This window comes from Rhinopithecus bieti, unplaced genomic scaffold (assembly GCF_001698545.2).
Source record: "Rhinopithecus bieti isolate Rb0 unplaced genomic scaffold, ASM169854v2 scaffold_2432, whole genome shotgun sequence".
In the NCBI taxonomy this organism is placed as follows: domain Eukaryota; kingdom Metazoa; phylum Chordata; class Mammalia; order Primates; family Cercopithecidae; genus Rhinopithecus; species Rhinopithecus bieti.
In genome coordinates, this window is record NW_016804136.1 from 3,223,960 (window position 1) to 3,247,065 (window position 23,106).

General features: G+C 45.4%; 1 protein-coding gene across 4 annotated transcripts in view; it reads right to left on the reverse strand.

The window, feature by feature from the left end:
• Positions 1–12,602, reverse strand: part of DGKG (diacylglycerol kinase gamma) — a 222,078-nt gene extending 209,476 nt beyond the window's left edge. For all 4 annotated transcript variants that reach the window (XM_017866464.1, XM_017866460.1, XM_017866468.1 and 1 more), the window contains exon 1: positions 12,175–12,602. The gene's annotated coding sequence lies outside the window, so the exon portion shown is untranslated. The remainder of the gene's footprint in view (positions 1–12,174) is intronic.
• Between the last annotated feature and the right edge of the window lie 10,504 nt (positions 12,603–23,106).

Below are 23,106 nucleotides of genomic sequence, written 5' to 3' on the forward strand. Positions count from 1 at the left end.
GGTTCAAGTGATTCTCATGCCTCAGCCTCCCGAATAGCTGGGATACAGGTGTGTGCCACTACGCTTGGTTAATTGTTGTTGTTGTTGTTTTTAAGTAGAGATGGGGTTTCGTCATGTTGGCCAGGCTGGTCTCGAACTCCTGACCTCAGGTGACCCACCTGCATTGGCCTCCCAAAGTGCTGGGATTACAGGTATGAGCCACCATGCCCAGCCTTCCACAGAGCTTTTTCATCTTGCAAAACAAACTGTGGCATTAAATGATAAGTATCCATTCTTTCCCACCACCACAGCCTGGCAGCTATCATTCTACTTTCTATCTCTATGAATTTGACTACTGTAAGTACTTCATATGAGTGGAATGTGCAGTATTTTTTCTTTTGTGACTGGATTATTTCATTTAGTGTAATGTTTTCAAGGTTGCATGTTGCAGTATGTGTCCGAATTTCATTCACATTTAAAGCTGAATAATATTTAATTGTATGCATTTACCACATTTTGTTTATCCAGTCATCCATAAGGGAACATTTAGGTCACTTTTACCTCTTAGCTATTGTGAAGAATGCTGTTATAAACATGGATGTACAAGTACCTCTTCATGTTCCTGCTTTCAATTTTGGGGGGTATGTACCTAGAGGTGTGATTGCTGGATCATACAGTGATTCTATTTTCAATTTTTTGAGGACCCATTGTGTTGTTTTCCATAGTGACTGTACCACTTCACCTTCCCATCAGCAGTGTACAAGAGTTCTAATTGCTCTACATCCTGCCAACACTTGTTATTTTCTGTTCTTTTAAAAAATATACATAATAGCTATCCTAATGGGTATGAAGTGGCATCTCATTGTGGTTTTGACTTACAGGTCCCTGACGATTCATGACACTGAACTTCTTTTCATGTGCTTATTTGCTATTCATATATCTTTTTTGGAGAAATGTCTTTCAAATTTTTTATCAATTTTTGAATTGGTTTTTTTTGTTGTTGCTGTTGTTTAGTTTTGGGAGTTCTCTATATATTCTGGACTTTAATTCTTTTTCAGATATGTGGTTTTCAAACATTTATTCCATTCTCTGCAGCCTCTGATGCTTTACCTTTGGAGATGTTAGTGGAATTCTTCTAGGAGTACTTTTCATTTGATCTCCAGGCCAACTTGTCCTTCCATTCTGATGACTTACAGTTGGTTGGTCTTTCCCTCAATCACTATTGTGAACACTCTTTATTATGGAATGTTTTCAAAACGTCTGACATGTGGATTATATTGATATCCTTTGCTAGTTGTCAGTACTGTAACAAAATACCCAAATATACTATATATATATAATATCATATATTTTTTTTTTTTTTTTTTTTTTGAGAGCGGACGTCTCCTCTGTCCTGCCAGGCTGGAGTGGCTATGGCCGGATCTGCAGGCTCAGCTGCAAGCTCCGGCCTCCGGTTCACCCCATTTCTCCTGTCTCAGGCCTACCCCGGTAGCCTGGGACTAGGCGCCGGCACGTCGCCCGGCTAGTTCTTTTGTATTTTTTAGTAAGAACGGGGGGGTTTCACCGTGTTAGCCAGGATGGTCCGATCTCCTGAGCCACGTCGATGCCACCCGTCTTCCGGGCCTCCCACAGTGGCGCAGGCTTGAGCTACCGCGCCCAGCCAATACCCAAATATTTATATATTAATTTGGTTATTTCAATAAAAATCATGGAAGGTTAAGAGTTAAATGTATATGCTTCATTTTTCATTTTTAAGGTCTTATTTTTTGAAGGTGGTATCCCCGCACCATAATTACCCTAAGTACTGGTTAAAAATGCTGGTTCAAGGCTCCTTTCCCACACCTCTGGCTCAGAGTCTCTGAGGAGAGAGCCTTGGGATCCACATTTCATTACAAAAGAAATCTCTAGGAAGTTCTAATGCAAATGAAAATTAGAGAACTGCTGGGTTCAGTGGTGACGTGTTAGCAGTTAAAAGAGAAGGGAATGATCCCTTGGAACTAACCAAGGTTCACCAAGAAGTCATGGCAGGTGATTCTTACATCTCCTTGACAGGTACATTAGTTATATAACTCAGGGAAATGTGGTAGACAGTGGATGTATGTGCAGGAGACTTGACAAAGTTTTCATGAGCCTTGCAGGCATGAGGGAGAAATACCCACTGAATACAAAAACAGGGATAACACGCAAGCAAAACCATGGCTGGTGTGCAGACCCAGTTTCAGTTCTGACACCTTAAAGTAGTTTTTATAGAAACTGTAATGCACACGTAGGAGATTTACCAGAGGAGCTAAGGAATTAAAAGCTGTGTAATTTGAGAAATCACTGAATTTTTTGTTTAGCAATGGTTCTTAACTCTTCTGAACACTGGCATAGTTGATAGCACTAGGAGACATAAAAAAGTACTGAGGCCCAAGCTTTGACCCCAGACCAATTAACTTAGCGTCTCTGGGAGTGGGACCTACAACTGGTGCTTTTTCAAGGCCCGCCCCCCGCCCCCGGCAATGTTAATGTTAAACAGAGTTGAGAACCACTGGCTTAGAGAGAAAGACCCTGCTTACAAATTTGTGAGCTCTAATATGGAAGATGAGCATAAGTGTTTCTGTAAGCCACCGCCCTGCTTGACCATGCACCTGGCAGAAGTGGACATTGGTCTGAGTCAATAAATGGCTACTGGGACAGCTCAGTTGCCAAGCCCAGACTCTCAACACTGTGAGACATTTCTTTCCGTTATTAGATAGGCATGGACCTCATTGACATGGATCTTTCAGGTACTGGCAATACATAGATCAAGATACATGAAAATCGACTCTCCCCTGATCTCATGAGTTTTCACAGTTTCACCCACCACTTGCACGGAGGATGTCCTTATCTGGGCCTCTAGCCACGGAGCTCGTCTATCCAATTACATGCCCATCTGGATCTCTCACTGAAACCTCAAAGTTAACGTGCCCTGAACTGAACTCGTTACCTAACCCCACACCTGCTCCTGTTCCCAGATTCTCTTGGTCAATGAAACCACTATCCTCCCAGGTGTAGGAGCTTGGTGGCCACCTTTGACTTCTCTGCCTCCCTCAGCCCCCTCACATACACTCAGTTACAAGTTCTTTCCCCCACTCCACCTGTACTGCCATTGGTTTAGTCCTCATCTGCCTGGAACTCCCTCAAAAGCCTCTCAGGGGCAGCCTCACTTTCCATCTTCTCTCCTTCCAAGACAGCAGCCTGAGGGGTTGCTCTAATGTTAAAACGTGGCCACATCAGTCCCCACTTATGAGTTCTCAGTGCCCCTCTGCTCAGCACTAGCTACAAAAAAAAAAAAAAAAAAAAACGCACACTTTAATGTGACAAATGAGACCCTCCATGGCCCAGCTCCTGTCCACATTTCCAGACTCATCTCCCATAACTTCCTGACTCACAGTTTTTGCTCCAGCAACACTGAAGCATAGACAACAAGAACTAGCTTTGCATACATGGTTCCCTTTACCTAGAATTTCTTACCCTCATTCCTTCACTTAACTTCACGCATCCTTTAAATTTTAGTTCAAGCTCATCTACTCCAGAGAGTATTACCTGATTTCCTAGGTCCAATACCTTCCCGGGCTGGGGATGTGACCCTCCCCTGACTCTTATCTAAAGATTGACTCTGGCTGGGCATGGTGGCTTATTCCTGTAATCCCAGCACTTTGGGAGATTAGGAGGGCAGATCACCTGAGGTCAGGAGTTTGAGACCAGCCTGAACATGGTGAAACCCCTTCTGTATCAAAAATACAAAAATTAGCAGATGTGATGGCATATGTCTGTAATCTCAGTTACTCAGGAGGTTGAGGCAGGAAAACTGCTTGAATCTGGGAGGCGGAGGTTGCAATGAGCTGAGATTGCACCACTGCACTTCAGTCTGGGCGACAGAGCGAGACTCCATCTCAAAACAATACACACACACACACACACACACACACACACACACACACACACTGTTCCACTCAGCTCCTGGAAACCCAGTTGGTCCTATCCCCAGAAATGAGTCCTGTGACTAGCATGAAGTGAGTGTTCAGCACATATTTACTGATTGAACATTGGTTAAATGATGGAGCATCCTCAGGAGAGCATTGCTATGGTTTGCATAATTTAGGGATTAAAGAACAGTGTGGTCTTTGGGGCACAGTGGGACTTTTTCCCCTATAGGAACATACGGCTACTGGCTTCCTAATAGTTGAGAAAGATCACTTCATGATCATCCAGCCCTGCTGGACATGCTGGCATGAGAAAAGGGAGGAGACTGACTTCCACCAGTGAATATCTTTATGTCAGGTTCTGGGGATCAGGAACATCCTTGTTGATGAGACTTTAGGATGGGGAGTTTGGGGGGCTAGATGAGAGTAACTATTTTGTGTGACTCCCAAGGAAGGGACACTCTGGTCTTATGGGAGTTGGAAAGAGCTTTCTCTAGCTTATTTACTTTAACCTCAAGGCAGGGGCATGAGGGAGCTGGTGAAGTACTATGAGCCACTGTTCCCAGAGCAGAGGGGTGGAGAAATGCAGCAGGAAATGGAAACATTTAGGCCAAAAACATTTCAAGTATTTCAGCATCTCAGGATCAAAGTGGCCTCACTGACCTTTGGCTACTTGGAACCTTCACCCCAGATCAGCCATCAGCAAAGTGAAAACTTGGTTTCTGTGTAGACGACACTGTCTATGCCCCAGGTGAGAAGAAAACTTCCTATGCAAACCACGCAGAAAGGAGTGATGGACCCAATGATTAACTGGGCAGGCAAGTCTGGGTTTTGTCAGCTGCTGTGTGGCCATTGAGTTTTTCTCTTCCATCCGTTTTCTTGCCACAGCAGACTTTTCTAGATGCCTCCTTTTTTCACTTGGAGAATGAGAGCTCTTAAGCTCTTTCCTTCTTTTCTCTTACACATCATGATTCCAGGAAAGAATCTTTAACTTTCACTGAAGCATCAGTGACTTAAGAGGCGAATTCCAAGAGGAGAAATGGATATTTTTGTAGGAAACAAAGCCTTAAGCTTCTTCAGAAAAGAAAGTGAAAAGAGGAGTTATGCCCTGGAGAAGGCACTGGTCAGAGTGGCAAGACCCTGGCTCCTGTTCTGGCTGGGTAGCCCCAGGCAGGGCACTTCTTTTGATGGGGGTTTCCTTATTTCTCAGGATGAAGGCTTAGAACCAGATGCTCTCTTGGCTGTTTGTCTGATCTTGTTTTCTATGATGCCAGAAATTCTTAGATCTGTCCCAAATTAATATATATCTCTTATCCTAATTGAATAACATCCCAGGGTGCTGAGACAGTGTGCAATTGACGTAATTAGACCATGCTCCTTAATTTGTTCAGAATCATAAAGAAGCCACTACTATTACCATCGTTACCCCGCCCCCAACGACCATTATCATTGTCACCACCATCACCCCCACAACTATCACCACCACCATCAATACCACCACCAACACCAACACCATCAACTCCCCACACAACTACCATCACCAGTGCCACCACCACCACCACTACCATCTCCATGATCATCACCACCACCACCACTACCATCACAACTACTGCTACCACCACCATCAACACCACTACCACCACCATGATCATCACCAATATTGTCACCCCCCCACCATCACTACCATCACCATCACCACCATCAACACTACTCCCGCCACCATGATCATCACCACCACCACTACTACCATCACGACTATTGCTACCACCACCATCAACACCACTACCACCACCACAATCATCATCACCACCAATATTGTCACCCCCCCCACCACTACCATCACCACTATCACCACCACCACCACCACCAACACTACTCTCACCACCATGATCGTTACCACCACCACTACCATCACGACTATTGCTACCACCACCACCATCAACATCACTACCACCACCATGATCATCACCACAATTACTGTCACCCTCTACCACCACTACCATCACCACTATCACCACCACCACCTCCACTGCCACTACCATCATCACCACTATCACCACCACCACCACCTTACCACCATTACTCCCACCACCATCACCCCACAACCACCACCACCATCACACCCCCCATCGTCACCCCCACCATCACATTCCAACATCATCGCCTCCATCATCACTACCACCACCACCACCACAGTAATCACCCCTAGTACTGCCACCACTTTTACCACCACCACCAACACCAGCATCACCATCCTACCACCACCATCATTACCCCCATTACCACCATCACCACCACCAGCACCAGCATCAGTGTCCTACCACCACCATCACCACCATTACCACCATCATCACCACCACTACCATCACCCTCATGAGAAATAAAGTTCTACTCTTTAAAATGGGAAAATCTATAAAAATGTCTTAATTTGAGGGACTGATGTTAATTCCAGGAAACATTCTGGAATGGGATTTGGAATGAGCTTTTAGGATTGAAGGAACCAACATGGAATCACTGAAATTAGTTTATGTCAGACCAACAGAATTGCTTCTTGACAAGATTATTGGACAGAAGATCAAGGAAATACCAGTGATGAAGAATATTTGGACTTTATCAAGACCTTTGATAAGATTCCTCTAATAATGCTGAAAAAGAGGAAGAAATATGGGCTCAGTTGTAGTACAGAAAGCTGAATAAATTTTCTAAGTGCTGTTTAATTATTGAATTAATATCTATGTTTAGGAAACATGCATGGAATGCCTCAGAATCCTATAGTGTTCATTATATTTATTGATGACTTAGATGAAGAGGTCATGCTCATCAGATTCAGAGATGGTAGGAAGCTGGCTGAGAGGGCCAGTAAATACACTGGATGATAGAATCACAGCCAGAATTATCTGGGCAAGTTGGCAAGGCAGACTGAATTGAACAAGATAAAATGAGAAATACTGCACAGTCTCTATCTAGAGTGACTGTGAGGGGGTGTGGGCAAGTATGGGGTGAAGGCGAGCAGGTGGACAACACAGTTCCAGTTCAAGAGCAGGTTTAAAAGAGAATTGGGTTACTTCAGGTGATGTTAAGCTCAACAGGTATCAATGGTATAGATTCATAATTAGACCTTAAAGAGTTTTAATAGAAATAGGAAATAGAATGAGGAGGTGGTAATTTCAGTCTTCTCCATGCTGATTAGGACTCCCTTGAAATTTTGCACTTTATTCTTTAAGAATAAAGAAATTAGAGAAAACTGGGACAAGAGTGATGATAATAATAGTGAGGGCACTGGAGCAAATGGCTCATGAGGTAGGGTGGAGCAGTGAAAAGGGCATTGGCCAGGGAGTTGAGAGCCAAGTTACCCCATTAACGGGCTGCAAGATCTTGAGAGCTGGTTCAGGACTCCCTGAGGAGAAGCACAGACTATGGTGGTTGACTGGGTCTGCTCTTGTAGGTTTTGGTCCCCCGGTCAGGCCACACTATGGGTGGGTTCCTTTCTCCCTCCCTCACCCATCCAGGGACAAGTTCTCTTGAGACCCTGAGCAAAATTTTGCACTCTTGATATGTCATTCAGAGTAATAAATTATACCCATTGTTTCTTTTGGAAAGCTTTCAAAAGTCCCCTTTCTCTGATTTCCCAGGAAACCATGATGGTGGCAATCCTCATCCACATCACCACACAGTTATTGAGGCAGAAATGCAAAAAGCCCAAGAAAAAAGAGGAGATAAATAAAGAGAAAAGGCTTTGAAATCATATGGACCTGAGTTTCAATCTCAGTCTCTCCTATCAGCTTTGTGACCATAGGCAAATTACTGAAACTTTCTGAGACTCAATTTCCTTATCTGTGAGATGGGGTTAATACCAGGTGTATAGTGACGTGAATATCAGGTGAAGCTATGCATGTACAAAACATAGCACAATGTGGGATGCAGAGTCGGGACCCAATAAGTGCTATTGCTAATATTACCACAACATTTACTACCACCATCCCTCCTTTATCTTTCTCTCCCTCATCTCTTCTGGGCTAGGCACTGTGCTAGTGCTGAGGACACAGTAGAAAACACAGCAGACAGAGACACACACTTTGCTTGCACCAAGCTTACACTCTAGCACAGTCCAGTTAAACTTTTTGCAATGATGGAAATCTTCTAAATGTGCATTCTCCAATATGGTAGCCAGAAGTCACATGCAGCATGTAAGCACTAGCAATGTGACTGGTATAACTGAGGAACTGAATTTTAAATTTCATTTAATTTTAATGAACTAAAGTTAAACACGGAAATAGTCACATGTGAAAACAGACAGCACAGCTCTAGACACCTTTCAGGTACGTTTTTGGGACTGACTAGCCTAAGCAGAATAAGGTACACTGAAAGAAAAATGCACATAAAGCATCCAGTACAGGATGTGGAAAATCCTGTTATTTGTTCATTCATCACATTTAATTGTTGACTATGGATTGGCACTATCTCAGGTGCTGGGGATACAGAAAAGAATTAGACATGGTTTCTGCCTTCCGGGGGTTCATGGTTCAGTGGGAGATATGCAAATAAGTGACTTCACCATAGCGAGGTAAGCTTATGCACAGGTGCTACGGATTCAGGAAGTCTGTAGGGTGGGCTTCCCTGAAAGATGTTTCAGGACCTGAGCTGAATCTTGCGTAAGTTGATCTCAGAGTGGGAGCAACAACAGATTATATTCCAGGGCTACTAAACCCACTGCTGGTGGCAGAGGTGGCTTGGAGATCAACGAGGCTCTAGGAACAACTCGTAGTTAGGGCCAGTTTGTTTTCTTCTAACCCGTGTGTGTATGTGTGTGTGTGTGTGTGTGTGTGTTGTATTGCCTAATTCAATCTCTCTTCTTCCAGCCACATTTTGTTTCTACCTGGGGACTTTTTTTTAAATGATGGGTATAACCTTATTTTTAAATTGTTTTATTACTATTAATAGTTACTAGCCGTGATTTTTTTTTTAGTCAGATGAACTCTGTTACTTATAAAGTGACATCAGCTCGCACTATGGTTTGGCTGTGGAATTCTGATATTTGGTACAAATAAATAACTTTTTGAATATGGCCAGTGTGTGAAGAAGTTGTTGCTGAGGCTTAAGCTTGCTGAATCTGGCTGTGATCACGATGCGCGTTCATAGGAGTGAGTGTTGTTACAATTACTTGTATGGAGACGTGGGACATTATACACCTTTATATATTTTACATGATGGTTTGATTTGTTCCAAGTTAGTATGTGACATTTAGCTAGAGAATTCTGCAGCTGATACTTGCTCACATAAAAACAGGTATAGCTTTATGTTGTATGGTTTCCAGAATCCCTCCTGAGTGTGTAAAGCAGGGTGCTATGTGTGATTCCTTCTTCCATGAGACTGAAGAATGCTCATGTGACGTGGCTTTGGTCATATGAGGTCTTGGCCTATTTGAATTCCTAAGGGTCATCTGCTTTAACTATGGCTGAGTTGCTTCTGGTGAATGGAATCGTAAATTAGTGTACCCTTTTTGAAAAGTGGCTTCTCATAGATACTGTGAGCCTTAAAACATTCATGCCCTTTAGCCTGGTGATCTATTTCTAGGAATCTATCCAAAGGAAGTAATGGGAAATGTGTGCAGTAAAGACTTTGCCCAGAGTTATTTGTAGTTGCTAAAGACAGGAAGCAACTTAAATAACTGACAGTGTAATAATATGCAGCCAGGAAAACAATGTTCATGAAAGGTCGTTTGCTACAACACTAACTCAGAAGAAAAGCAGAGAAGCAATAGCTACAGAGGCTGAGCAACCAAACTTTTGAGTCAGACAACCTGGATTTGAATCTCGATTCTGCCATGTACTAGCCATGTAACTCGGACAAGTCACCTGAACTCTTAGAACCCTAGAAAAATGCAACCCTAGAAAAATGGTATTGATAATAATAGTACTCACCTCAGAGGGCCTCCTGAGGATAAAAGGACATAATGCATACAAAATTTAAGAGCATGTAAAGTATACTTCTTAGGCGCCCAATAAATGCTGGTTCTGTATGGATTGTATGATTTCAAGGCATAAAAATAGATAGAAAGAAAATATGCCAGTATATTAACAGTGTGGGATGGGAGTGGTAGGATCAAGGGTGATTGATTTGTTCTTTGCATACTTTTCAACTTCCCAATTTTTTGGCAGTGAGCATGAAATACTTTTATACCAAAAGAGTACATTATAATGATGTAATACAATAAGATAGACATTTAAAAAGTTTTAGAGTTTTACCACAAAGAAAGGGTACTTCCCCACCCTTTTCCCCTTTCTCTTCCAGGGAAGGAGGTGGGGCCAGCATCTACCAACTCCCACCAGTAGGAGAAGGAACAGTTGCTGGCTTCTGGTTTCTTTCCTCGTAGACGCTCACACATGCACAGCCTGGGCCTCTGGGAGTGTCCAGGTTGGAGGGATCCTTGCCATCTGTTGGTGGTGTTGCCTGGGGACTTGGAGAGGTTGGGGGAGGTGGAACAGATGATCTTAGTAGTTACTCCCATCTCTGAGAGTCTAGATTTGAAGACACGCTGATGTTTATCGTTTTCTCCCCATGTCTTGGTTGATCTGAACCAACCACTACATAAAATTCTAAGCTAGGAAAGACTCATCTACTAGCTTCCCACTCTAAAGCCCCTCCCAGAAAAATACCTGTAGTAATGCCTATAGTGCTGGCTGTAAACGTTAAGTGGGGTGATTGGCAAAAAAGACATAGATCAGGAGTACCACAGGGAAGTTAGCTTAGTTGCAGCCGCTTTATTTAAGGAGTATAATTTATATTCGTATTGGAATCTCCAGCAAATGTAGCCTTTTAATATGACAAACAGTGGAGTACTTTCCTATGTCAGACACATGCCTGGAATGAGAGGGACATAAAACATAAAGGGGTGTGTGTCTGTGCCTGGGTTCATGACCAAACCTCGACATTTGCCCTCTATGATCTAATTTCTTTCACTGACAACCAGGGTGCCCTGTGTGCCAGCAAGTGCCTCTGCCAGCTGTATTTTACAGACAGAGAATCCCAAGCATCAAAATAACAAAGTTGATTCCCCCATCAAGACCAGGGGTCCGTTTCCAGTCCTGTGTCCTGACCGCTGTCTCTCATCATGACTCCCCCGGTGTTCACCTCCAGATCCAAAGTGTTGTCCCCCAAGCCTCCGAAATAAAGGAATGACAAACAGCCCTCCCAGGCCCTCCTCCCTACAGAGAGGTCATCGTATGCTAATGAAGTCCGAGGAGGTAGCGGCGGCGCAGCGCGGGAGAGCGCGCCCACGGGTTCACAGCGCTCCCGGGCACCACTGCGGCGCAGCCACAAATCGCCCGACGCTGCAGCAGACCCTCCCGCCGCGGGGGGCGACTAGGGGAGGGATCTCGACCGCCGCCCTCAGTTCCGCAGCTGGATCCCTCTAATCTGGGAGATGGTTCTAGCTCTGGTCCCACGCTTTCCACTGCAGTGATGGTGGGGATGGGGGCAGCACGTCAAATCACCTGTAGGGCTTTTTAGAACTCCACAGTCCCTTCCCCTAATTCTATTCCACTAGTTCAAAAGAAGAAAATCTCAGGCTAGGCAAGGGGAGGAGGACCGGTGGAGTCTGCGAAGGCACCACAGGTGACTCTGGGTACGCACCCCTCAGCACACAAACACACACAGAAACATCTTGTGACTCTGAGACTACACAGATCAACCTTAGATTCTCTTCCTGGCCCTTCCCTCCTTTATTCTCTGAGGTGTCCGTGTTCTCTTCAGCTTCGCTTTAAGTCGCCCTGCCCGGGGGCTTTGTGGAGTGCCCCCAAAGTCCTAGAACCCCGCGGGACGGTCGGAGGCTTTGGCGACCAGACATTAGGAAAAGCAGCCCCTGCTTCTCGGACTGCCTGGAGCGCCAACTGGATATCAAGGAGCCAAGGTAAGACCAGAAGAAGGAAATCCGACCAGTTGCTTTCGCAAACTGCCTGGAGAAAGGCCGCCTCCCACCCGCACAGCTTTGAGGCTTGAGGGGCCTCTCAGTCGCAGGGAGAGCCGAGCCCCACCCTGTGCCTTCCCCAAGCCTGCGCCCCTCGAGCGGGGCATCCCTTCCTGCAGGGCTTTGTGGCAGGTGGAACTGTCGGCGTGGGCGCCGTGGCTTTGGCTGCAGCCCCTTCCCTGGCCGCGGGACCCGCTCCCGCTTTGCCCTCCTTTTCCAAGTTGCTGCACCGGGCGCTCCCTGAGCCGGGGACCCCCTCCACCGCGCCGGCTGCCGTCTTACCTCACCAGGCAACACTTGGTTGCGCGGTGGCCCGGGGCGCTCCTTCCTCGCGGTTTATTCCCTTACTTGGGAGGAAAGAGGAACCGAGAGACAGAAAGGGGACCGAAGCTGGCGTCTGGGCGTCTTCCCGCCCGCGCAGCCCTCTCGGGGGAGGGGGATGCAGCCCGAGTGGGTGCCGCGGAGACCAGGAGGCCAGGCTGTGATTGGCAGCGCCGGGGTCTTCACCCTGTGCTCGGGGTTCCGCAGCTCCAAAGCCGTCTATCTCTGTGGCCCGCTACTACGGCACTGCGGCTCTGTGCCCTGCCCCTCGCAGCCTGGCAAGTCCAGCTGCCACTCTTACTGCGGAGCCCTGCCCCCGGGCGCAGAGCCCGCCCCCGCCACACACACCGGCGCGCGCGCGTACACACACGGCACACACAGACACGCGCGCCCACACATGCACACGCGTGCGCACACACGAACGTGGAACCGCTCAATGGGAACCTGACCCCCTTTGGCGCAACTTGGGCGCGGGCATCATTAGGACGCTTTTTACTGTCAGGGCTTTGGTTTGGGAGGAGGAGTTACAGGCTTAGGGGTGTGGAGAGTATGCAACAGTGGTGGGTACCAGAGGGCCCCTGACCCCAGAAGCGAAGGATAACTGTTTAATAAATAGCGACTGGGTATTTCCTTTTCTCAACTCCAGTCAAGGTTCCTGCAATATCCAGACCAAATCGAAGAAAAAATAAAAATATAAAATCAACAAGCTCTCTTTGTTTCCCAGGAACTCAGTATCTCTAGGCTCCAAATCACCGGCTCTGTCCAGAGGGACATTTCTGACAGCCTTGACTTCGGTGGCAGTGGATTGGTGGCCGTTCAACTTGAAAAGGTTTTCTCCTTGTAGCCCGGTGGAGACTGGCACAGCCTGCCTGAGCTGGACTCTGATGGATGGGTCGGGTCTCCGGGGGTGTTTAATTCCCATTCTCCTTTGCTTTTAGGTGACCTTGGACAGTATTCCTGCAGAGCAAATAGATCCCTTCTTTTTTAAAAATGTAGAAAAGCGTAGCAAAGAGGCTGGGGGTGAGGGGGGAATAGGGGAGCTACATTGGCCGAGGCACTGTGACTTGTTGCTTCTCTTTCCATGACGTGCATGTCCACGTGGGGGGTGATGGTGGTGGTGACACTATTTCAGGCATGTCACACAGCAGGATGACTTCTGTCCATTTCACACCACATTTAGAGTCATTAGGAGTTTAGACTGTCATCTTTAAAATATGTGGAGTTTACTCATTTCCACAGCCGAGAATTCTTTTCTGCCAGTGGGCAGTGAAGGTCCCTGGGCCAGCACTGTAGCCAAAAAAAGCTTTCTGCAGAGTGTGGAGGCGCCGAGGGGCTCTGGGTGCCTGCACATTTGGGGAAGAAGCCTCAAACATGAATGTCAAACAGCCCTGATGACCCTGTTGGGTGGTGTTCATACTGGGCTATCTGCAGGCAGGCTGGTGAGACAGATGAGAAACAGAGCTGAGAGATCTCCTTAAGTTTCCACACAGTGATGCAGGCAGAGTTGATACAAGAACCCGGTGTTTGCTACTCCTCTTATCCTCCAGGTCTTATCCATTCTATCACCCTGGGTCGGTTCTCAAATTTCCCTTCAGCTAGACTGAAATAATCTTGGTAAGGGTGCCTTCACAGTTCTTCCTTTATCCTTTCTTGTTTCCTTTTCAGTCACTGACTCATTCATTTTACAGCTATTTATTAAACTCCTACTCTGTCTTCAGGTGCTTCCCCGTAACTCCAGTTCTGGGCCTTACTTGGGAGGAAAGAGGAACTGAGAGACAGAAAGGGCTTAGAACTGTCCTTGTCCCTGGAAGAGGGGAACCCTGAACACAGGTTTCTTGTAGGCATTTTCACTGTGCTAGGTTGCATGGGTGTGGAGGACACAATCCTTGCTTTTTTTGACTGCATGCTCAATGGAGGAAAATGAACATACATGCCACAAGAAAAACATTCTGGCTGTTTATTCTTAACTCCTTCTAAAGAAGGCTAAACTGAAGGAGACTCTGTGTTTGGCTGAGCAACGTAATGGACTTGGGGTACATGTTTGCAAGTAGGAGTTAGGACAATATTGAGTTGTTCTGTTTATTAGGACAGGAAGGAAATAAGTTGAATGGAACAAACGGGGAAGACATGCAGAGACTGAGTGTGGAGCCTCAGCTTGGTTGAGAGCACATTGGGGAAGGGTAATGAGAGGGGAGGAGCTCTGAGGACAGGGTTGCCAAACAACTTTCCTGAGAACAGGCAATAGGGTTGCCAGGTTGTCCAGGGATTTGGACAGGGGAGATGCTTGCAAAGATTGGTAAGTAGTTTGCTGTGGGGTGGGCTATGAAAGCCCCTGGTCCTATGAAAGAAATCATTCATAAAGTCAATATTGTTCACCAATTTGTTTGCAAATGGATTCCTTTGGTATCAAGATGGAGCCAAATGATGCATCTGGATTGCTGCAGGATGAGTTCAGAGAAGGCTGTGTGGACTGAGTTACATGCTAATAATATGGAGGAAAAGGTGGTAATAGAGGCTGAAGCAATGTGGAAGGCAAAGAGGGATGGGGTGGGAAGAAGCACCAGACACAGTTAGTACTAACAGAGGCATCATGGAGGAGGTAGGGTTTGGGATCGAATTTTAAAGGGGAATAGAGATCTCACGCAAAGATCAATAGGACAAGGGCAATCTAGGCTGGGAGAAAGCAAAAGCAGAGAAGTAGGACAATTCATGGTGAGTTCTGGGTCTTCCCAGCAGAAGAAAGGAAGGCTGGGACAGTATTGTGGGAGTCTCCAAATGCTCTTCCAGGAGCATAGACCTTGGGTTCCATAGTGAGAAGCTATGGCAGGTGTGGATTTTTTGTTGTTCGTTTTTGACGGGAAATGAGCTGGGAAGCAAGCTGGGAAGTATCTGATGCCAGCTTTCCCAAGGTAGGCCTTCCCCATCAGAATGGAGCACTGTGGGGAGGGAGTCCTTGGTGCTGCTCTCACGAGGAGCCAGAGCCCAGGGGGCTTATGTGGCTCGCTGCACAGGGCACCCAGCTAAAGGGCTGAAATCCAACTCATGCCCCACTTGCCCAGTCACACAACCTGTCGGGGTTGTGTCTGGCAGGGTCATCTCTGCCTGGAGAGAGAGATGCCTTTTCTCTAATTTGCATGGGCTGACAGAGGCCCTGCAACTGAGCTCTTTATTTGAAAAGGTTGAAGCTACAGTGAAACAAGTGAGGATTTATTGGGCCTTTGCTGTATGTGCAAACATAAGGTAAAGCAGAAAGAGTCTTGAGGTCAGGACTATCTGCAAGTCTGAGCATGTCTGTGCTCTGTGGTGACACCCTGAGACATACTATAGGATACAGAGGAGAAAGCTTAGTTCAAAGATTTTGCAATCCGTGTCAGTTATAAAACAAACACTCCACTGGTTAAGAAACAATGAATGACAGTATGGAATCAAGTGCTAAATTGTACAGGGCAGATTCTCAGGGCTTGAGAAAGGAGACCTCCTCTGGGCTGAAAAAGTCAAGGCGGGCTTCATGGAGGAGGAGGGCTGGGTTTGGCAGTGAAGCATGTATATGTTGGTTCTCAGCCAGAGAAAAGACCATTGAACATAGAGCCAGAGGAAAAGAAGCTAGGGGCTTCTGAGCTTGGATTTTTAGCCCCCACAGCCACCCTAATGCCATTCCCAGTTGTAGCCCAAGTGCTGTGATGAGTCACCCTTGTTTCTGAGAGACGGGGCATTTTTGGATGTTTAACTGGTTCAACACTTTACATTCCCTGAGACTTCAATGTTGGCAGCTCACACTCACCATGTTGCTCCGGGAACACATTATCCAAGCCAGCAGCTGATGCCTGATCTCCATTGCCAAGGCAAAGCGAGGGCTGAGTCAGGTACCTGTGTCCGGAAATTTTTAGTCCCACTGTCTCTGACAAGCTGAGTGAACGGCACTTGACAGTTGGAGCATAGCTGAGTTCAGGGTCACCAACCACAAGGTGGGCTGGGGGTGGGGGTTCTGCTTGCCTTTTTAGGCCTCACTTTTCTCATGTACAGAACACAAAAGATTATACCAGATTATCTCCAAGCTGTCTTCCACCTAATATTTTATGATCTCATAATTAATAGGATCTTTCAGTGTTATCAAGCAATGACAGGATGGGAACAGATATTAGCCAAGTCCTAACCTTAACTTTCCTCTTGGCTTTGACTGTGGAGGCTGTGGTGGAATGAGACTGTGGGTTGGAAACAGGAGAACCAGGAGCTCCTGGTCACAGTTCTGCCAGGAACGGAATTTGGGATCCAGCCCTGGGAATGTAGGCAGGTGATTCCCTCAGTTCAGTTTTCTTCTTAGTAAAATAAGAAGGCTGGAAATGGTCCCTACAACCCTTTCTGGCACTGTACTAGCAACTGAGCAACTTTTAAGTACTGTCCCCTTGCCAGGGTGGGGCCCCTCCACAAGGCAAGCTGGGAAAATTTTCACAATATCAACTGATAAGCTTGAAGAAAACACAAAGGAGAAGCCATGGGGTTCAGAATAATAAATAGATCATTTAGAATTAGATGGAGTCCAAAGAGCTGGATCTGAGTCTCTAAGCCCCAATTTCCTCTTCTGCAAAGTGGGGATAGTAATACATGCATCTCAGGGCAATGATTAAATGAAGAAGCTTATTTGAAAGTGTTTTAGAAGTGCTATGCAAAAATGTAAAATATAGTTATTGAAGATAGTCTGTTTCCTTAAGGTAGTCTATTTTTTAAAGCTTAATTATTACACTACTTGCTAATGTGTCTGCTTCCTAAGAAACAGCAATTCAGGTCAGCAACTCTGTCTACACGCTCCTAAATATAGTAATATTTTAACATGAAAGGAGCGGGCGGACTTCAGGACTACCAGAGTGCACATCTGCCCCCTGTCTGGAACTCTACAGTGTCACTGGAGTTGCCCACAGTGGATTTCCCAGGAACTTTGATTGTGTTTACTTGACAATGAAGGAGACACCTACCCATCCAAGATCCTGCTTTGATGATTGCCTATCAGGAGACAGATGGTGGAAAGAGGGGAAGGAGGTGTGAGTGAGTAGGGAGAAAAAAGGAGGCTTTCTTCTTTCTGTTATATTTTGGGCAAAGGATGTTAAACTTTGTGCTTTAATGAGCTTGTAAAAAGGCTAATTTGGGTTCACTACATTACTCCAGGTCTGTTTTCTGCTATGTCTGGTCATAGCAGAAATTCTGTGGAATTCTTCACTGTGGTCCCTGGAGGGAAGCTTTTCATGGGGAACCCGGGGAAGAGCCACAGAGAGGAAAAGGTTCTAACTCCCTAAATGACCATTTGCTTCAAAGCCTGCCCAGCCCACAAAACTTTTGAAAGGATCAGTCTATTTTAGAAATCCTGGTCACTTCTTTTCTCCCGTTAACCAATTTGGGGGGACAAAATGTCACCACATGTTAGCAATTGAAGGAGCCCCAAGTGCCAACACCTCTCATTCATTCTTCCCATTTGCTGCTGCCGGAGTAACTTCTGAGAGTTTAGACCCCAAAGTCCTCTCTTTGTTCAAAAGCCTTCAAAGCCTCAGATCCCTCATCCACAAAATGGACATAATAATACTTAGGCATAGGCTTTTATGGAAGATAGAAGAAATATTTATAAACAGTCTACAATAGGATTGGTCACATGGTAGGTTCTGGATGAATGCAATTATTGTTAACACTGTCTTAAATAGAGAGAAATAGAGAGTCCCTAAAATGGCATTCAGGGCCCTCCATGAAGTGGTCCCAGCTCACTCATCCACTTGCACGTCCGGTAAGCTTTTCAAGGACACGGTGTGCAGGCTGCCCGGCTTCGTCTTCCAAACACACCTTGCACCTGCCCCCTCCCTGTCCTGCTCAGGCTACTCCCACAGCTGGAAGAACTGCCTTTTTTCTCTCTCTTGCTTCTTCTATAGTGCCTTTTAAATCCACCCAGTTGAAGTTAATTATTCTCTCTCCTGTACTTCCATTGAAACTTGTTTATAATCTTTTCCAGTACTTACAACAGACTGCCATGTATTACAATTACTTGTATATGCTTCATACCCGTTGTCCCGCCCTATCCATGGAACAGCAATTTATCCTCCTTAGACTACATGTTAATTGTTTTTCTGTCACCCACAGAGTATTGCACATAGTAGGGGATCAATCATATGAAACTGAATATAAAGAAGACAGCTACATGTCCCTGTTGGCTCTGAAATTCTACAATTACAGGAAGGCTTATTCCCATTTTCAAATCTTGCTAAAGAGCTTCCTCTCACTGAGCACCTATCATGAGCCAGGCACTATGCAGACTTGGACGTTAACCCTCCCAAGAGCCCTGTGAGGAGAGAACCACCATCCTCACTTTACACAGAGGCGGATGGCTGGGAATCTCCCAGCCTGTTGGTGGTAGAGGCAATGTTAGAAACCAGAAGCCTTGGCCGGGCGCGGTGGCTCAAGCCTGTAATCCCAGCACTTTGGGAGGCCGAGACGGGTGGATCACGAGGTCAGGAGATCGAGACCATCCGGAGATCGAGACCATCCTGGTCTACACGGTGAAACCCCGTCTCTACTAAAAAAAAATACAAAAAACTAGCCGGGCGAGATGGCGGGCGCCTGTAGTCCCAGCTACTCGGGAGGCTGAGGCAGGAGAATGGCGGGAGTCCGGGAGGCGGAGCTTGCAGTGAGCTGAGATCGCGGCACTGCACTCCAGCCTGGGCGACAGAGCGAGACTCCGTCTCAAAAAAAAAAAAAAAAAAAAAAGAAACCAGAAGCCACAGTGTGCTGTGCACTTCCTCTAAGAGAGCTTCTCTCACACTGAACTTGCCTTAATTTTCATTCTACAACACTTGTCAACAAATTGAACTATACTCTATAAAACTGGCTTATTGTTGCTTGGCTATATATTTTTATGTCTTTGTCTTGATTCTCCGAGTGTATTTTAATATAGTTGCAGGGCAACACAATAATAGAAATAAATAAACATTTATCAAGCATTTATAATGTATTTAGCACTTTATACACACACATCCTATGAAGATGTTATTGATCCCAACCCATGGGGAGTTTCACTGGGGTAGCTGCTACTGGCAGGAGGTTACTACCTGCGAGAGCAGTACTCAGGACAGAGACTATTTTTCCACCCTACAAAAATTTTTGGTTATTTCAACCACCCACATGCTGGCTGCATCTCAGCCCTCAATGTTTGTTGAATGAGTGATAGGATCTCTTTTATCTCTCACCCATGCTGTTTACCCTGAATCCCTGACTCTATACATAGCCTGTGGAATGACAGGTCATTACCTGCCCTCTTCTCCCACTGGAGAAGGAATTGGGAGAATGAGAGAGGAGGCATCGTTCTGTACCAAACAGACAGAGGCAGTCTCAGGAGATGAGACTTCAGCCCAGGTAGAAGTGATGTGGCATCTCTTCTGGGCTAGTCGTTCTTTAGACGCGGTCATCACATCGGTTGGGTCAGACTTTCCCAAGTGCTTGTTAAAATGCATATTCTTGGGCTCTACCCAGACCCACTGAATATGCCTCCATAGAGGGAGACACTAGAAATCTACATTTTGAACAAGCCCTGCAGGTGATGCATCCAGGCCCTGAAGTCTGAGCAGGACAGCCTGGTTTAAGCATCTCCTCAGGTATCCCTTTCAACCTCAGCAGCTACTGCAAATACAACGTGCTTTTTTCTCAAGTAAAAGCATTCATAATAAATAAAAAAGAAACCATTTAAAATTTCATTTTATTGCTTCCAAGTATTACTCCTTGTCCAAAAGTTACAGTGTAGTTTGACCCATTCCATATGTCTATTTTATGATGTGTAAAAGAAAAGGGTGATTCCACAGTATAGCTTTAGTGTTTCCTATTATTTTCCTTTGCAAATCTCTTGAGTTGGAGCTATGTTGTCAGTTACTCTTCTGAGCACAGTTCTATGAGAAAGTGTATTCTGAATTTCAAACAATAATTTCATAAATAGACTTTCAGAATACAACATGTTCCTATGTAGGGAACTGCCTGTATTTTAAAGTTTTCATAGTTATTTGTTCCTGAGAAAAAGATTTTTACAATTGGCCCTAGAAGGATGTAGACTGGGGGGGCTCTGAATTTTTCCAAATCACCGTCTCACAGACCTCTGGCTAGCATCATAACTTACTTTATTCCGTAAATAATTTCTAGGTGTTTCTGGGAGTTTTGCCAATTAGGGATATATAAATTAGAGGTATAGAAAGTAGACTCTTTTTTCCCTTTCATTTGTGAATTTGTTCATTTAACAAATGCTTCTTAGGCACTTCCAGTGAGTAGATGCTGTGTTACCCACAAGATTCAGACAGGGATGTTGGTTTTTGTCTCTGAGGGGTTCATGGTGGAGCAAAAATTACAAACCACACAGGGGAGAAATGGGTGGTAAGAAGATGCAGTGGGATTAAAGGTCTAAAGAAGACAGAGTTGAACAGTCTGTGGAGGGAGAATGAAAGAAAAGTCCCAAACACCTACCAGAAAGTCTATTGATTAATTGTTTGATATGGGGGTCTTGCTCTGTCTCCCAAGCTGGAGTGCGGTGGTGTGATGGTAGTTCACTGTGGCCTTGACTGCCTGGGGTCAAACAAGCCTCCAGCCTCAGTCTCCTGAGTAGCTGGGACCACAGGTGTGCACCACCATGACTGGCTTTTTTTTTTTTTTTTTTTTTTTTTTTTTTTGGTAGAAAAGAAAAGAGCCACATGGCTCTTTTCAAAAGTTTCCCACAGAAATATCACTGTCAGTGGAGAATAAACTTGTGTCTTCCTCCTCAGGTCTTGAGGCAAAACTTGAAGCACATCACTGCATGCTTTAGGTTTTTTTTTTTTTTTTTTTTTGCTGGTACCATGTTTGCTCATTATAATTTATAGAAATGTGGGCTGCAACTCCATGATCTTTTCATGATTGCTTAATATAGAAATAAACAGTAGACAAAAATATAAAAAAATAAAAAAGGAATAAACAGTAGAAATATGCTGTTTATCCTTTTGTGTTTGGGTGGTGAATGGAGATGGAGAAGAGTCCCAAGTTGAACTCCCAAAGCGGAGTTGTGGATAAGCTCAAGTTATGGTTGGGCTACTTTGTTATAGATGACTGTCTGCTTTTCATAATTGAAACGGATTAAACTAGAAAAACGAATACATTGAGACATTTGCTTTTGCGGCCTGGGTGCTGGTGTTGCCTCATCTCTGCAGCATTAAAAAAAAGGAAGGAATAGGAACTCAGCCAATTTGCCATCAATCCACAGAGTGAGATTCAGCTCATTTTGTTGGATTCTGGATGCGTGTTTTTCGGCTCTCTTCTGCTGACAATTATATTTAATGGTAATTTAAGAAATTGATTGATGTCATTGAGTCCTATGCAGTTTTATAATTAATTTCTAATATTCTCTGGAAACTTGAAGATACAGAGAAGAAAGGAAAGAAGGGAAAGAATGAAGAAACTCATCATGTGCCTACTGTGTGCCAGACACTCTCTCTTATGCCATTTTAGTTTTGCAATCACCCTGTAAGGGAGAGAAGACCCTGAAGTCTGGGAAGTGAGATGGGTTGCTCAAGGTCACACACCTGGAGTAGCAGGAAGCAGACTCAGTCCTGTCGGGCGTCAGGACCTAGGCTCCTTCCACCTTGCTGCTTTTCCTCGTAGTCACCAGATGTTTTCAAAATCCAGAGAAGCTGATGCCAAACTCAATTTTTCACAAATCAAGCAGGGACCCAGAGCACATTGTGTGGGGAGATATATCCAGGGGGTGTCCTGCCATCACTATCCTCCTAGAGCTGTGGGCATTTGGTCAGAGTGCCCCAAAGGGGTGCAGGATCATTTCTGTGGTGGTGAAGCAGGGTGAACCAACCCCAGAGGAGCTGGAAGAGGAGAAATGGAGGCAAAAGAAGTAGTAACAACTACTGAAATTAACCCATCCCCTCCCCTGCACTGGTCACCTTACTGGGCCAGTTCTCATCCTGACCCTACAAGGAAGGTATTAGTATAAACATTTTACAGACGAAGAAGAAACTGAGCCTCAGAGAGTTGACACAACTTGGCCAAAGTCAACAACCAAGTTTTCTCTTGGAATTTGAACCAAAGACGATAGGGCTCTAAACTTTGTGCCTTTTTTTTTTTCTTTTCTTTTCTTTTTTGGAGACTGAGTCTCGCTCTGTCACTAGGCAGGAGTGCAGTGGTGCAATCTCAGCTCACTGTAGCCTCCACCTCCTGGGTTCAAGCGTTATCCTGCCTCAGCCTCTGGAGTAGCTGGGACTACAGGTGCACGCCACCATGCCCAGCTATTTTGTGTGTGTGTGTGTGTGTGTGTATTTTTAGTAGAGATAGAGTTTGACCATGTTGGCCAGGATGGTCTCGATTTCTTGACCTCGTGATCCGCCTGCCTTGGCCTCCCAAAGTTCTGGCATTACAGGCGTGAGTCACCACGCCCGCCCAGTTTGTGCTCTTTCTGTTGTGCCAAGCCATCCTCTGGAGGTAACTTTGAAGTCCATTTTCTTTTTCTCTCCCATTGCAGACCACTTTGGGGATTTCTTTTTATGTAGGTTGCTCGTCATGTTTTCTTTTTCTATTTCATTGTCCCTGCGTATTATTTACCTCTTTGCTTTTCCCTGACATTCTCCTCATCATTGTGGTTTTTCCTCCCTAAATAGCAACTGTCATCTGGGGTCATCTTTGGCCTCTTTCTGCAGGTGCACAAACCTGCTGCTGTTCTCTTCTGTTGGAGTTGTTGCACTCCCCCTTCCACACCTGAAACCAGTATAGAAAAAGCATATCTGCAACAGACATACCTGCAGGGTGAGGCCCAAATGAAAGAAATGGTAGGTTTTGGTGTTCTGTACAGTGAGTGAGATTTCTTGGTAGGAAACTTAGGAGCATTTCTAAACCCAGCCATCA